At 43.8% G+C, this 17,023-nt stretch overlaps 1 protein-coding gene across 4 annotated transcripts in view; it reads left to right on the top strand.

The window, feature by feature from the left end:
• The first annotated feature begins 15,085 nt into the window (after window positions 1-15,085).
• LOC112554279 (filamin-A-like) overlaps window positions 15,086-17,023 on the top strand; it is a 42,593-nt gene continuing 40,655 nt past the window's right edge. For 2 of the 4 annotated variants that reach the window (XM_025222113.1, XM_025222033.1), the window contains exon 1: window positions 15,086-15,304. The gene's annotated coding sequence lies outside the window, so the exon portion shown is untranslated. The remainder of the gene's footprint in view (window positions 15,305-17,023) is intronic. The other 2 variants (XM_025222193.1, XM_025222266.1) reach the window with 1 other exon arrangement.

The following is a 17,023-nucleotide window of genomic DNA, read 5'->3' as shown; positions in this document are numbered from 1 at the left end:
ATTCGGAGAAAATGTCCCCCTGCCATAAACCATTTTTGTCTTGTTATTTACGACCACAAGATATTGGGGGGAGGTGAGGATATGTCTCTCCTCTGTCATAAACCATTTTTTAAAACCTCACGGACGTGCGGGAAAGTCAGTCTGTTCTGATCATCATGAGGCGTCGTTCAGAACTTCTTTTTTGTGGTCTTCAAAATCCGGAAGGGTTGCAGCTTGCACTAGATGAAATATGGAGAACAATAGCTGGATAGTGCGATGGAACTAATTAGTATGGAGTAAGTCGTGATGTTAATTTTGTTAGCTTTCTCACAGTGTGTTTATCAGTGTTATTCTAATTTAATTTCGAAACAAATCCACAGAGATGACCAAACTACTTTTTTTTTGTCTACATTGTTAAGAAAGAAAAGATACAAGAAGAAAGAGAGAAAGAAAAAGGAAAGACAGAGAGAAAAAAAAGCTAAATTAGGTGAAGATGTACACGGATGTCATAAAGTCGTGCATAATATCTATCTATCTATTCCTCTTTGTGCATCAGGTTGCACATAAGGCCTCAACCAGAGTCCGCCACCGATGTCGATCGGCTGAAACACGCTCTAGGTGACCCCATGTCCAGCCCTTTCCTTTCATCTCCCTTTCCACTGTTCTTCTCCAAGTTTCCTTTGGGCGGCCTCGTTTTCTTCGGCCGTCTGGAGTCCATCGTAGGGCGACTCTGGAAAGGTCTGCTGTCTGCTGGCGGAGCACATGTCCAATCCATCGCCAACGCCTTCGTTGAACCTGCGTGGTGATGGACTCGGTTTCACTTCTTCGGTGGAGTTCTTCGTTGGTGATGGTGTTTGGCCAAAAGATGTTAAGTATGCGCCTGAGGCATCTGTTTTGGAAGACGTCAAGCTTGTTACTGATGGTTTTGGTCATCTTCCAAGATTCTGATCCGTAAAGGAGGGTGCTGATCACATTTGACTTGAAGATTCTCAGCTTGATCTTCTGGCTGATGTTTTTTGCCTTCCATGTGCTCCTGAGTAAGGCAAAGGCCTGACTGGCTTTCGCCAGTCGGGCTCGAATCTCCACCTCCGCATCCCCAGTGTTTGACATTTTGGACCCAAGATAGGTGAAACTGTCAACTTCCTCAATCTCTTCTCCATTTAGTTTGATGCTGTCTTGGACTCTGGCGTTCACTCTCATACTGTTAGTCTTTTTTGTGCTGACCTTCAAGCCAAGGTTTCCAGCTGTTTCTGAGAAGGCCTTTGTTTTTTCCTGCATGTCTTGGTGGCGGTGTGACAGCAGGGCAATGTCATCAGCAAAGTCCAAGTCTTCCAGTGCTGTTGTTGCTGTCATAGTCATGGTCCATCTGAGCCCTCTCCTCTCGCTGTCGGTGGAAGTCTTCATGATCCAGTCCATGGCCAGGATGAAGAGGAACGGCGACAGAATGCAGCCCTGCTTCACCCCGGTACTGACGTTGAAGGGGTCTGTGAGCTCCGTGTCACAGACAACCTGGGATTTGAAATCGCTGTACAGCATTGCAATGACCTGAACAAGTTTTGCAGGGACTCCGTAATGCTTCAGGATCTTCCATAAGGACTCGCGGTGGATGCTGTCAAAAGCCTTCTCCAGGTCGATGAAATTGATGTACAGCGGTGTGTTCCATTCGTTGCTCTGCTCCAGAATCTGTCGCAGAATGAAGATGTGTTCGGAGCAGGATCGCCCAGGGCGAAATCCTGCTTGCTGTGGTCGGAGGTCTTTCTCAAGAGTTGCCGTCAGTCTTGACAAAACAATCTTGCTGAAGACCTTGCTGGTGAGGGAAAGAAGTGTTATGCCCCTCCAATTATTGCAGTCTCCAAGATCTCCTTTCTTGGGTAACTTGAAGATGAGCCCTGTCTTCCACGCAACAGGGACCTGCCCTGATTCCCAAATTTGCCTGAAGATTTCAGTCAGCTTGGGAGCTGTCACATTCACGTCTGCTTTCAACATCTCTGCTGTTATTCCATCTGCCCCTGGTGCTTTGCCGCTCTTCATTGTCTTGACTGCTGCTGTCACTTCTTCCAGGCTTGGTGGGTCTGTGCAGATGTCAAGGTCTATAGCTGCTGGCTGGATGTCTGCAAGCTGAGGGGGATCTGGTCTGTTCAGAACTGACTCAAAATGCTCCCTCCAGCGCTGTAGTTTTCCTGCCTCTCCTCGACGACATTACCGTTCACGTCTTTCACTGGCACATCACTGTTCTTAAACCCGTTGTTTAGCTGTTTGTTTATCTTGTACAGTGTCTTCAGGTCATTTTTACTTGCTGCATTTTCTGCTTCATCTGCCAGTTTCTCTATGTGATATCTTTTGTCGGTTCTTGTCATCCTCTTTACCTCTTTGTTCAGTTTTGCATATCTTTGTCTGTGTTGTTCCTTTAGGCGTTCAGATCTGGTGCTGTTGATTCTTTGTTTGGCTGACTTTCTCTCTTCTATCTTCTTCCATGTCTCTTCTCTGATCCACTGTTCTTTCTTTTTCCGTTGGAAGCCCAGTATTTTCTCTCCTGATTCCTGTAAGACTCGATTGAAGTCGTCTAAGGTCATCTCTTGTTGGTCTCCTAGTGCCTGGAACCTGTTTTTTACTTCCATAGCAAAGGCCCTTTCGGTGGCTGGATTTTTTAGTTTGCCGGAGTCCACTCTCTGCTGACGTGCCTGTTTTCCTCGTGATCGACGCAGCTTCAGAGAAACTGTGGCTATCACAAGAGTGTGGTCACTGGCAATGTCTGCTCCTCTGTAGGCTCTAACATCTTGAAGTGAGCTCCTCCATTTTCGGTTGATGATGACATGGTCTATCTGGTTCTTTGTGATCCCATCTGGTGATGTCCATGTTGCCTTGTGGATGTCTTTGTGTGGAAGAGTGTGCCTCCAATCAGTAGGTTGTTTTCTTCACAAAAGTCTGCCAGTCTCTCTCCGTTGTCATTGATGCTTCCGATTCCATGTTTGCCCATGACATGCTCCCTGCAGGTGTTGTCACTTCCCACCTTGGCATTGAGATCGCCGATGATGAGCAACATGTCGTGGGCTGGAACGCTTTCTGAGGCTGCCTGAAGCTGATCGTAAAAAGCATCCTTGTCTTCTGCCTCAGAGTCATTTGTTGGTGCATAGCAGGCTAGCACTGTCAGCTTGGTGTACTTTGAATGGAATCTTGCTCTCAAAAGCCTAGGTCCATAAGGCTTCCATTCCAGCAGTGCCTTTTCCGTTTTCTTGTTGAGGAGTAGAGCTACTCCTTCAGAGTGCTGAGCGTCTGATCTTCCTGAGAACAAGATGGTATGTCCTGACGCTAGTCTCCTCTTTCCCGTGCCGGTCCATCTGACCTCACTGACTCCCAGGATGTCCAAGTTGTAGTTGTCAAACTCCTTGACTAATTGGAGCATCCTGCCAGTCTGGTACAAGGTCTGGACGTTCCAGCACCCCACCCTCAACTTCTGCCTCGGCTTCAGTAAATCCGCTGTCGGGGCGCCAGCTCCCTTTCGGGTTTGGCTGTCGTCCGTCATTAGTCCAGTCTCCTGGTGTGCTTCATTACCTTCGCCATCTGTGACGAGTTCTCTGGTTTTAGTTTCTGTAACAGGATTTTTTTTACATGGTGGGGTTGTTAGCCCTACCACAACCTATTTTACCTCTAGGTGAGGTGTCCACCTTAGTCGCCTCTTACGACATGCCTGGCTGGATGGCAGGGACCCTATTCTTGCAATGCTTGCTAGGCAAGCATACCCCGGGGTCCCACAGGGGGTCGTGCATAATAACTTAATACTTAATCCAAACAACCCGGTGCGTGTAGTAGTCTACACAACACATTACCTGTAGTAGTCCGCAAACAGAATGCTTGTAGTTAACACATAAGAAAAATGTACATCAAAATTATTTTTTAGTCTTTCCTGCATTTACCCTTTCTTTCTGCTTGACTTTGAAAGACAATAATATCCCAAGACGCACTTAGAAACATGGTACTTAGTGAAACAACTGAGAGAGAACTAAGGTAAAGAAAACGATAAAACCTCCCTCTTCATCAGACCATTCTGTGTCGCATTAATTGTATAATAAAACAAGTCGCTCAGTATTTTTAATAAAGTGCATTATTTATTGCCGATCATTTTCCCTCTCTTAATCGCTCTTGGTTCTCCTGTCCAATTAAAGTCAAACTAACCGGCATACGGTATTCACAGGTAAACTAAAACACCTGCCGACGGCCTTCTGCACTCGGGGTGAGCAAAGAAAACTGCACTCTAGTCCCCCGCTTATTTTGCAGACGAGAAATCAAAGGTGCACTACAAAGGAGTAAATTAATAATTTCGAGTAATTTAAATATTAAAAACTAAAAATTTTGTACTAAAATATTCATAATCAAATATTAAAGAACATAAATCTATTTTAATAAACATCTTATTTACTACAAAATAAAAGGGTGGTAGGTGCGACAATGCACATATCCTTGACCCTCTCATCTTTGCAGTCCCCCAAGGGACACGAAACGAAGGAGTCAGTAATTTTTAGCCTTGTGCAAAGGTTTGATCCATTACAGCCATTGACCTTTCCCTCTGTAAGAAGTGGATGCTTTTTAAAGAAACAGAGGCCTGGCCATTACGCCTCGACATCACCTGTAAGCACGCGCTGCTATTCCTGTTGTTGCCGATGCCACTTCAGAAGAGAAGCTCACACAATGTGGCAGTCGGAGAACAGACAGCCCCAGAGGCGAGAGAACCAGGTGCTCTGGAAAATGTTGTAAGGGAATCTGGCTGCAGGGAGGAGATGGGCGATGTGGTGTTTGTGGGGAAAATGTCAAACAGCCCAGCTGGATGGAGGGAGCATTTTGTATTTAAAGGTGTCTAGGATGGATATTTTACAAAACATTCTTTATTTTTAGCCGTGCAATGACACTCAAGATGTCCTGCTTTGTCGGTGTCTCTGTCTATCTGTTGCTGTTAAAAAAAACCCAAACAAACAAACAAACAAACAAACAAACAAACAAACAAACAAACAAACAATGATGACGATGATGATGACAAGTATGCTCGCGCAAGATACGGTAGGGAGACCTATGCAAAGATAATATTCAATCGTTCTTGCCTTTTTTTTCTTTCTTTCTTTCCTTCGCCGGTAATTGTTTTATTTTTCATTTAGTCGTTCTTTGTAGGTACTTTTTAAGAAAGTGATGGATAGTTCATCAGGCCTAACCCGGCTTTTAAATACACCCCAACATTTCTTTCGCATCTTCATCTGTCCAATATTCCTCTAAATGTTACATCTTAATCCAGCAGCGGGCAGACAACTGTGAGTTCCAGATCACACGTGAATAGCACGGTGCAGACAATTTCTGGACCGTTAGGGATGTCGACACAGAGATTCTTGACATGGTGGAGACCCAGGCATCGACTTGACTCCAACGGCTTCCAAGAGGCTGGGTTGGCTGTTGCCGAAAAAGAATCCTTGTCGGTGCAAAGGTCTTCTTATGACCTTCCAGATGACCTAACAGCAATGAACAACAATGCAGTTCTGTTTTGTTCTGGTTTCATCCACAAGTTTCAATTCCCAGCCTTGAATGCTTGTGGAATCATTATTGGGTTCTGTGTTTGACCATACTCGCTACATCTCAGAGATTAGCTGCCTAGAAATTAACTCTTTACTGGAGTTAAAAGTTTTTGTTTGCTTGTGAAAAAAAGGACAAGAGCACATTCATGCGTGAATGTTTTTGCTAATTTCAGGAACTAAGGTATCAAGTGTGAAATTTATTGTCATCTTCATGCCTGTAGCTTAATCGCAAATGCAATAGAAAAAAATAAGAATAAAAAAAAAGAGAGAGAGAAAAAAACAACAAACCAAAACAAAACAACAAAAAAGTCCGTCAGAAGAAACTAAAACTATGTTTTTAGCGCGTGATTTCTAGCTTTATAAAACTGCCTGACCCTGAGAACCTGACTATCTCAGTATTTTTCTCTAACAGTTATAGCTTTTCGTTCGTTACTGTTTGTTTTGTTTTTGCACACGTTATCGTACAGACAAATCTAGGTTGAATATGTTGCATTGTTGGGCAAAAGGACAAATAGAAGTCGTGAAGGGCAGAGGTACCATTGGCACCTCATTGTCTGGGACCAATCTTTCATCTGCTACTGTCAAGGGAACAAAATGAAAACTATTGAACAAATTTCCTTCTCCTCCTTGCGACAGGTTGACACTAACTCGCACTATGCCATTGCCAGTTGTCATACACGAAATACAAGCGACGTATGAAGATTTATTTCAGAAAGGGGCGATGCCCGGCTATAGGTTGTCCAAGCTCTTCCAGAATGTTGTCTTGTATTGCAATGGGGCCCTTTAATGTGCAAAGCTTTACTCACGTAGAACGTATGAAGACTACCAACAACCTCTTGTGTCAAGAAAATTTCTTTCTTTGATACGATACCACAGATGTTTTTTCTCCCTTCAGAAGCAAAAGGAACTCGTTAACAATTACGGCAACAAAACAAAGCAGTTATTCGAACAATTTTCCTCCCCTCCTCTAATTATGGGTTCGCGGCAAAACGACGGAGAAGAAAGACCCGGATGATTACGTGGCTTAACTTACTGACCTTCACTACAAGAAGATCGAGTTTTCCTTTTATCTTTTACCACTTTGTTAATGTCTGTTGGAGTGTATCTCGCCTCTTCAGACAAGTCCGTGTCATGCCATTAAAACTGTAATCACGGTCACACCCACGCTCTCACACTCCACCTCCAGCTCCCTCTTTCTGCCCTCGGCACTGAGCGCAACTCACAACTCCAGCAACCCACTGAGGTCAGAGGGAGGAGATCCACAGACCCAGGTCGTTACTTTTCTGCATGATATTTATCTCCCTTTCAGCATCCTATCCTCAACACTAACAATCCCATCGACCTTTCGCGGGAGAAGCAGGGATCACATGACAAGACCTACGTCATCGAGCGCCATTGTGATGCGCAACGAGTCATGACCATCCATTGGTGGTGCTTTGTTTTGCCTTCTTTTCGCGTGAAAAACAAAGTAATCGGGGTGTGGGAGACGAACCAAAGAGAAAACAAGCTAAAGGGAAGCAAAGCAGGCCGTGGGGCTTGTAGTCTGGAACGAGCACAAAGGCCGCGGTGCGAGATGATAAGACGCGCAACTCATGCACGAAGTGGAATGCGCTTGCTGCTGCAGAAAGGAAGAAATGGATGAGTCTGCAGACCCACAGCTGAATGTGCCTCCGTATGCGTACACCTGCGACATTCTCAAAAACATTACTGTCATATGTTCAGAATTTTTAAGGTAAAAAAATATACCAAAAAGTGTCCCATCATCCTTTATTGTGCACGTGACTTATCAAGAAAGACTTTCTAGTCAATGCACTATAGTTAGCTCCCAAGCTATTGTTTTAAAGGATATCTTCTTCATATTCATTGGAAATACTGACGAGATGAATTTGATTGATTATTTAGGTTGAAGCTTATTCCTCGATGCTTGATTCCCGTCCGCTGCTTACATGCACTCGGCGCACTTGCAATAACTGGGAGCGATTGTAAGGAATGTTGGAGGACCACGGCAAGGTAGTTTCGCAACACGAACACCTCCAGCCCACGCTCAAGTCGATCCCTTACTCAGCCCCGCAAGTAAACAAGCAGCCAGACATCTGAACAACCAGGAGATCAGACTTTGAAACGACGCCAGTCTGTCATCTGAGCTCCTGTTGTCATCCGGATTTTCTCTCGGCTGCTGGTTGTCGGCTGGCGGAGTTGGTCTATTTCCCAACCTCCTCCTGATTTTCTGATAATAGGTAGTCAATGTTCGGCTTGGACTCAATCAATTTGTACAATTATTTAATTTTTGCCACCATTTTCTGATCCTGCTTGGCTGTTGTTCTCCATCAATGTAAAAATAGATGATTAAACAGAATTTTCCTAACCTTTTCTTCATCGGAGAGCGAAGACAGTTTTTTTGAACGGTTCCAGATTGTGAAGGCGGTGCCCATGACTACTTTGCTGCTTTGTCTAACCTGTACAGAGGTCAGACACCCATTCAAATGCTGGGGTCAACTGGGGGAGGTATACTGCGTCACACGGGGGATCAAATCATGTTCGTGCCTTCCCTTCTCAGACGCCGGTGTATTAACCACTCCGCTATCCCTTCCCCTTTTCTAAAAGTAGTTTACCTTCTTACACACCAATATTGGTAATGGCTGTCGTTCTTCTCCTTGTAGTTTGTCTTGTACCCGTTTGAGAAGTTTACGGGTGTCATACGCCAAAGATTGTTGACACTAGCGTCAGTCCAACAATACTTTTTGTTATGTGGTAATCCACCAGCATTTATTTTTTTAATTTCTGATGCTAGCTACCCTCTGTAGGTCCGGCATCCTAATGACGCAGAAGTCAGTCCCTTGGTTCCTGACGAGAAACAGAGAGCGCGCTTGTGCGGAAATCCGTAAGGTTGAGTCACTGAACGTGGGGTTGGCCTACCCTGGGTTGGTGTTCATGGAAGATCGTCTAAAGTCGAACTTAATTTGAGCCTAAGTTTCAACTTAACTTCCCCCTAAAAAAGATTTTTGTTGGCAGGTGTGTATATGTAAGTATTGAAAATGAGTTTAGTCCCAGGTATCACTAAAGTGGCAAGTCGACTATTCGGATCAGATTTCAGACTAAGAAGTCGTCTTGCACTTACAACTTTCGACTTATTTTCAAGATGTTTCATGCACACCAGCCCAGGAGCCAATGGCGGACACACGTCGCCAGCATCAACAGACTGCCACCCAGAATGTGGTTTGGCTTGCGCAACTCCAATCCTCTTGCATCGCCACTGGAGATAAACTGAGAGGCATGCCTCCCCCTCCTCCCTTGCTGCGCAGGTCGCGGTATTTGCGCGTGCCGTGTCTTTCATCAGCTGGAGGAAAACATCACGAATGTGGCATCACAAAACAAAAGCACTTTCTTACCTTCGCGGGAAGAATTCCGATGATGGCGCCGGAGCACCGAGGAAAGAGTGGCAATTAGGTTTTTATGCGCCTGGACTCACGCATGCGTGTATGTAGATATATACGGGTGTGCATGAGTGTTTGAGTGGGTGGAGTGGTACAATGGGTAGGTGACGCACTCGTATGGACGTGAAACTTTATTGTTGAGTTCAACAGTGCACGTGACTGTTTATGTTGCACGCTGGTTGTCTCGGGGTACAAAGTTATAATTTTGTGAATACTGTACTTGTGCCCCTCTCATCCTGAAGTGAATTGCAGTTTAATAACAGGAACACAGACTCGGAAAAGATTTAGTAAGACTGGGTGCATGCTCCATCAAGGTATAATGGCGATCACAAACTACAGACGGTCTCCTGGTCACGATTTGGGTCCGTGTTTGAAGTCGATTTTATATCAAAACACAATATGTATGTATCGTAGCTTCGCTTAGTCATATACATCGTTACTGCGAATTGTTTGTCGGGTACTCAGATTATTAAATCACTAGGCCTTGTGGCAGAAAGGGAAAAAGATTATGAGGTTGGAAAAGGTGGAATCCATGACAAAGAGAGAAGGGATGAATTGGAAAGACAGCGCTAGAGAAGAAAGAACGAAAGAAACAAAGAAGAAAAGAAAGAGTGAGAGAATATCGACGATTCTCCGCATGAAAATGGAGTTGAACCAGACCGACTTCTGAACAGTTGCAGGCGCCCAGGAAATGATGATAAACTCTAATTTAGTAGACAAAGTGGTGGGACGAAGCAGATGTCACGTGACAATAAAGCCGGGATGGCGCAGCTGGAAAGCTGTAACGTGTGTCGTGCTGGAAGTATTCACAGCGCTGCGAGAATGTTTGTAAACATAAGTAAACACGTCTATACACAGCTATAAACAACCTGCATCGGGCACAAATCTCACCATATTTTAGCCGTATTTTGTAAAAATTCATAAACTCTTTTCGTCCACGTTTCTGTCTTTCTTTCACTCGTTCCTTTCTTACTTCTGTTGTTCATTTTTTTCTTTTTGTTATTTGTAAATTTTTTTTTCTTTCGTTTGGTCTTTCTTATTTTTGTTTGTTCGTTTATTGATTTCTGTTTTGTTACTTTATTTCGTTTGTTTGTTCATTATTTCCCTTCTGTTTCTTTTGTTGTCTTTCTGTTTTTTGTTTATTAGTTGTTTTGTTTTTGTTTATTTGTTCTTTCTGTCCTTTGTTCATTTTTTGTTTGCCAAGTTATCTGTTCATTCCTTTCTTTTATTCTTCCGTCCGTCTCATCCTTTCGTTTCTTTATTCTTCCTGAACTTTCTTATAAAGAGGAAAATTCTTAACGCATTTATATTAAAAATGTTATATGTTTGTCTCTCTCTCTGTGCTATCTAAGAAGGACCTGAAGAAGAGGGTTGGAACATAAAGGGGGTATGAAGAGAGTGACGAGCGAAACACGTGCAAGGGACTGAGGCCAGAGGGCGCACCCGGGACATGGGTCACGTGTCTGTTGGCGGGAATGCCACGCCTCGGTGAGGATGAACGAACCCACAGCGTGCCAGCATCAACAAGCTGTGGCTTTCTTTGACAAACTGACCTGACGACGAAGGCATCCAACACACATAAACACATGTCCACACACACACTTAACTATTTTTCCTCTCGTCTGACGCTTAATTTGTGCGTGTGTGTTTGAAAAAAAAAACCCCGAGTGCAGCAGTAGTGGAAGAATTGAACGAAAAAGCTGGTTGATGGGTTGGGGAGGGGAGAGAGAGAGAGAATAATTGAGTTGAAGAAAGTTTCAAAGCTTGCAGACCTCACTAAAAGCTGTGATGCAATGTAACCATCTGAACGGAAGCTTGTAAGAGGTGAGCTGCAATTCTCAAAGAAGAGGAATTGGGAAGAAATCGCAAGAGAAGTTTGGCAGTTCAGCCCCTCAGATCGTCGTTGCAAATTGTGGGGTCACGACACTGTTTGCCTGATGCTATTGTGACATTGGCAGAACTCAGGGCAGGATTCGTCTCCAAGAATGTTTGCCACCACGAGTTGGGAGGGTAGGTGGGTGTCGGGTTCGTTGTTTCGACATATACTGCAACAGCCTCGCTTTGGTAATAATGACTGTAAGAAGATTTTCGCTAAGCATGATAGCTTACGGATTTTGTTACATCATCTTTCCGCTTCCATTTATAGAAACCAGAAGAGATAGAGAACCCCTTCTTCTTGTCTGCACTCACCCCTATCCTCCATGGCATCTTGACATCACAGTCAGTCAGGCTTGTCCACAGGCACTAAACTGTCATCGCATTTGCATCAGTGTCCCAGTAGGAATTTTTTCGATTAGTCTCGACAATTGCATCGTCGAGAGCGAACGACTGAAACACGTCTGTTATTCTGCTTCTCCGTAAAACACACTCTGTGCCAAACCACACCGGTAAATCCTTACTTCGGAGGACGGTGCATGCTGCGATAACTGCCAGGTGATCAAAGGAATATCGCAGCAAGGTATGAAGGCACGTATTGGCAGGTATTCCGAGCTATGATGATGAGGTGACAAGGGAAGGCATGCCTCCATTACTGCTTACAGTTCTACCCCGATCATGTACAAAGTACTTTGATTGCTGCCAATCCAAGTCATCAAGAAGAGGGATCCGTCACTGTGTAAATTAATCACGATAGGGTTATAAAGAGCAACACACTGGCAATAAACAGATGAAGGGAGAGAGATATCAAAGTAAGTGTAAATGCTTTGGTTGATTGGGAGTACAGTCAAATCTCCCTACTATGCCACCCCTCTACTATGCCACTCTCGGTATTATGCCACTTTTGCTCGGTCCCGACTATAAATTCAATGTAAAAAAAAATTTACTATGCCACCCCTACTCTCCCTACTATGCCACTTTTTTTGTGATTGTTAAAAGACACAAGTTGTGAAATTCCGCGCAGTGCTCGATTATTATACTGTACGGTAGTGTGGGACATTGCAGTTAGGTGGATGCAACATAGCACGCACACAGGGAGGGTGGAGGCTGGCAATGTGGGGGGGGGGGGGTCGCTAGCCGGGTGACAGTCCCGTGACAGAGGGAAGGTGTGAGGGAGTCGACTAGCGACAGGATTCAGGTGCGCGGATGTGGTTGGGAGGGGTGGAGGATGAAGAGGTGAGGGGGAGAATGAGAGGAGACAGCTAGCGAAGCTGACGATTCTTGAGAGCTTTGGACCAGACCTGGGCAAAGGCCTCCTGTCTCTGACCGGCCCGCCCGCCAGTATATATACTATACATACAGTATTGGGTAAAACTGAGTTAACTATATTAGTCCGGCCCTCTAAAACCATCCCAATGTCTCATGCGGCCCCTTGGGAAAATTAATTGCCCACCCCTGCTTTGGACTGACGGGTAACTTGAACAAATAAAGCCGTTTTTACGAACACTCTCTACTATGCCACTCTCCCTACTATGCCACTTTTGCTCGGTCCCGGTAGGTGGCATAGTAGGGAGATTTGACTGTACATGTATCCAGCATCGCCACCCCGATGGGAGCCAGGGTGGGTTACCACAGGGAAGCGAAGACCATCTCACTCTCTGTCGGCTTTACTCAGTCGTGTTGCCAGAAAGTCTAGTTGCTGCTTGTGATCATGTTTACCGCCAACAGCGAAGCTGCTGGATTATGGACTTGAGCCACTGTAGAGAAAGAGTGCTAATGGAATATTTTGTCTTCCTTACCTTGTGTCTTAAGTTCAATTATAAAGCTGGCATTTCCTACCGGCACGGTTCAGAAAAAAAACAGAAGTACAGAAAAGGAAAATAGATTGGTTGGGCCGATGACAGTTCGAAAACTAAAAGTAGAAAGTTAATTGTGAATCATAAAAAGGCTGATAGGAACATAGAAAATAAATGACAGAGTTAGAAAACAAAGAGATAGAAATCAACAAATCAAGAAAAAGAATGGGAGTAAAGAGAAAGAAGAAAAGAGAGACAAACAGACCAATAGTTTTAGAAATCTGACTAGTCAATGTCTAAGACAGATGTGATGTACTGAATTCCAGGTTTGTCTTGGCAGTCCACATCTTTACAATTATCGGGCCTTGGGCTTTCCGAGTTTTACAGCCGAGTCCTTTTCTTTAATAGAACAAAATAGTTTTGTAAGAAAAGTGGCAACAATGTTTTTGGGAAAATAAAATATAATAATACAAATATTTATTACAAGTAGTGATATATTGAACTATAAAGTGGGGAAAAAACAGATACAGAGGGAATATGACATGTAAAATATGTCTGCACTACAGATAAGTTTATTTTAATTAAACATCAAAGAGCACCGTTTGTTTGTAGGTCTGAGTGGACCTGGAAGACTACGTTTGTCAAGAAACAGTCAAGTCACAAGTCAGAAGGAAACACCTTTAATCCGTGACCCCGTTATTCATGGTTGGTAGAGGGCATTACTATTTCTTCAAATCATTTTAAAAAATCTTCTCTTTGTTTGCAAGTAGCTTGACAGCAAGCAGGCAGCCATGAGCCAGCAACAGTAAGAAGTAACGTTTGGTATTAACTCCGCGTGCACCCTATTAACCCTTTTGCAAGCATCGAGGTTGAGCCTGGTATCACATTAACAACAGACCTAGAACCAGTGTCTGATACTGTCTACACATGTCTTCAATACACATTCCGGGTGAATCTGCACCATACTTACCCGGCAAGAAAGTAAACAGTGCCGTGGCCATCTTGCGCACGCATCTCGGAAACTTTCTCGACGCTGACGTCACGCTGTGAGTATTTAACTGCGCGAGTCAAATCGAAATGATGAGGCAGAAAGTCGAACCTTGGCGAGTTGTTGAAACTGTTTGAAGCCAGACCCTCCAGGGATTATTATGCACACGCCTGTAACGCCGTATGGGGATTGTCCAGGAGCAATTTGACCATGCACAGGTGATGGCCAGTCCTGACCGACTGGATAAATATTCTCCACACGACACACACTCAGAAAAGGCGGATTTCAAAACATTGGCGAAGAGACTAGAAATGTAGGCTCCTCACCCTTTTCAGAATTGCCAGCTCCTTTTCCCTCTTGCTAATAAAAATGAGAAACAGTAGAGAGGATAGAGGAAGTGGGCAAATGTGACACGTGACCTCGCGTTTAACCAATAAGATTGGGCGGTACATATAACAAAGGTATGTCACATCCCAAGATTGAATTGGAGACATCATTATCGCCAAGAGGAACTGACGTGTACATAGAGGTGTCTCTTGAAATGGGAATGAACAGGAAATTAGAGTGGGGAGGCTCATGGACTCGTATAGAATAGCTAACAGAAATAGCTAATGTCAAAGCTGTAGCAATGATGTAGTAGTTGTTTGTTACAGTGCTGTGGTAGCAAAATCACCCCCAACAGTAACATGATCACTTTAAACAGCCACAACAGCAGTAATTAAGCATCTGCTTGCAACTACTGCTACCACTGCGACTACTTCTAGAAAACATCTCTTTTATTTTTGTATTTATAGAAGATATGCTTCGCAACCTTTATAGCATCAGACCTGTGGATTCTTTGTACTAACATGACGTCATAACAACGACCTCATTTGATCGCGGTTGCAAAAGTTGATGTTAAAAAGCATGTATATGGCAAACTGAAGAGGGTCCAGGGTTTGATTTTCGCAGTTCTTATCTTTTAATAAACTGAATCCAATATACTGAAAATGTTTTGTGCTCCAGCGGGTTTGTAATGCGATATCAATGACATCCCTAGAGAGGTCACAACAAAGATTATCCGACAACAACTTTCTAGAGCTGTGTTAGCAATGCATATTTTAATTGTGATAAATTATTATAAACAATTTAATCGGGAAAAAAGGACACGTTAAAGAAATGAAAAACGGTTTTTACATCCTATTTTGTTAATGTATCTAACTGCAACACTTCACGAAGGATATTTCACTTGATCTATCTTATCCAACTGTCAACGATTCCTACAGAGCTATCTACCTTAAAATTACCCGAGGCCTGCGTACAATTTCTGCTGATTTCACAATAACGTGGAGGCACGGAAAGCAAAAACCCTCTTTTCCCGCTTTTTTTTTGTTTCTGTCTTTCCCCTCCTCCTCCTCTCTCTCTCTTGGCAAACATATTCATTCTTAGGCCGCATCTACCTGCCTGAGTGGATCTCAGGGCCTGAAAGTCTGCACAGGTATCGCGCAGGCGCGGGGATACGTGCGAGTTATTTATAGCACTTCTCCGGCTTGGAGTTTGGGTAGAGCATCCTCCTCCGGACTCTGCTTGTTGCTTGGTGCTCGAGGGTTGTGTGCACGATCGGTGTGCGTATGTGATATAGTCGCCGGCCACTCTCGCACTTGACTGGGAAAAAGGTTGTACCACACTACACTTCAGGTGAGTACTCGTGTTCCCGTAGATTTCTTTTTTTTTTTTTAAATAATATTTTCTTCATATTTGTCATTATAGATATGTAAGTTTTCATTTCCTTTCAAGCCAGTCTTCCTTGCTACCGCATACTTTCCCCATCACCACCACCATCATCACCTCCACAACTTTCCTTGGTCATCAATCAAGTTTTGATTTTCATTTCCATACGTGATGTTCACGAGTTTTACATCAAAACCTCGACGAGAACACCGATGATCGCCAAGATAACTTTAAGGTCGGCTCATGTTTCCCTGAACAGATATTCTTGTTTCAAGAGTGTGAGAGAAATGGCTTTTGCACCTGACCGGAAGAATCAACATTAAATTACATTTAAAATCGTCCTCCCTTCTCCTGGGAAAGGCAGTAGTGAGGTCACGTCTGTGAGTTGGCCATGGCGCTTTGTTTCTTCGAGAAGACCATGGTTTCCATTGTAGAGACAACTAGTCACCCGATGACAGACATCTTACACATATTTACACGTGCGACTGCGGGAATGCGTGCTCAGATCAGACTTGATCGAGAAAAAGAGAAAAACGGTATAATGTTGGAAATTGTCAGTGCCTAGTCATATCCAGTTAGGAGTTATTGCTTATTTACCGGTTCGTTACCTGAACATGGAGTCAGGCACATGTAAAATTAGTTGAAATACTCATTTATCTTTGAAATATCAAATTTGAAATGTCAGTGTGACATTTGTCTGGCTGGATTAGCGAAGCAGATTCTGGGTAAGGTGCTTTTCCGGGTGTTTGCAAACTTGATAGAAGAGGGTAGGTAGGGAGGGATAGCGAGATACCCTGGACATGGAATACTTGCAGTTCTGTGGAACAACACATGAGTGGATCATGCGATACCTGAAGAGGTTTTGAAGAATTCATGATAGCACGATTAACATCTGAAAGCCATCTGCACACATTACCTAATAAAAAACCAGTAACTGAAATAAATTAATTAATAATGAGTAATTTAATAAATAAATAGACAACAAATAGGCAAGGATCTGAACTTTGCATTCAAGCGAGAGGTTTTGTCTTGCTTTCACTACTGTCTACAAACAGCACAGAAGTCGCCCTACTTAAACAAAGTGCAGACATCTCACAGCAATTTTCTAATTGAATTTTTAAATAAGTGATCTGCAATTTAAATCGATGGTCTCAGTTTTTTTTAAAGAATAGCACAGTTGTGAGTCATGATAATCTCTTCCATTTTTCTCTCTCCCCTCCCTTACCGTCGCTCGTTCTTTACTTGTGACCTCTGCCCTTCTGTGCGAATATTTCAAGCACCTGTTTTGACTAGACAGCTGCACACTCGCTCGAGGCTCATCCGACTGCATATCAGAGGAATGCATTGATGTGCAGACATTTCAGTGCGTACCGCGTGACTTCCCTTGACAGTGAACTCTCCACACACCCCCGGCGCAGCTGACGTCACTCCGATGTCCCGCGGAAGTTGAAAAACGGACCAATGGCTGCATCCGGACAGCTGCATGCATCTTGGACATATCTTGAGTTTGTGTGAGGCTGACCCACAGTTTTGGAGACAGAGTACCTGGAGACATGAAATAGAAGAGTCGTGGAAGGAAGGAGATTGTCTCGTATTTGTTTTACTTTCAAATCTTTTACACCTGTAGCCGAGGTCAGAGCACCGATGTAAACATTCTACATCCCAAACTCCCGGTAGCTGCTGTAT

This window comes from Pomacea canaliculata, linkage group LG1, assembly GCF_003073045.1.
Source record: "Pomacea canaliculata isolate SZHN2017 linkage group LG1, ASM307304v1, whole genome shotgun sequence".
Classification (NCBI taxonomy): Eukaryota; Metazoa; Mollusca; class Gastropoda; order Architaenioglossa; family Ampullariidae; genus Pomacea; species Pomacea canaliculata.
This window is presented reverse-complemented; position numbering and strand designations above follow the sequence as displayed.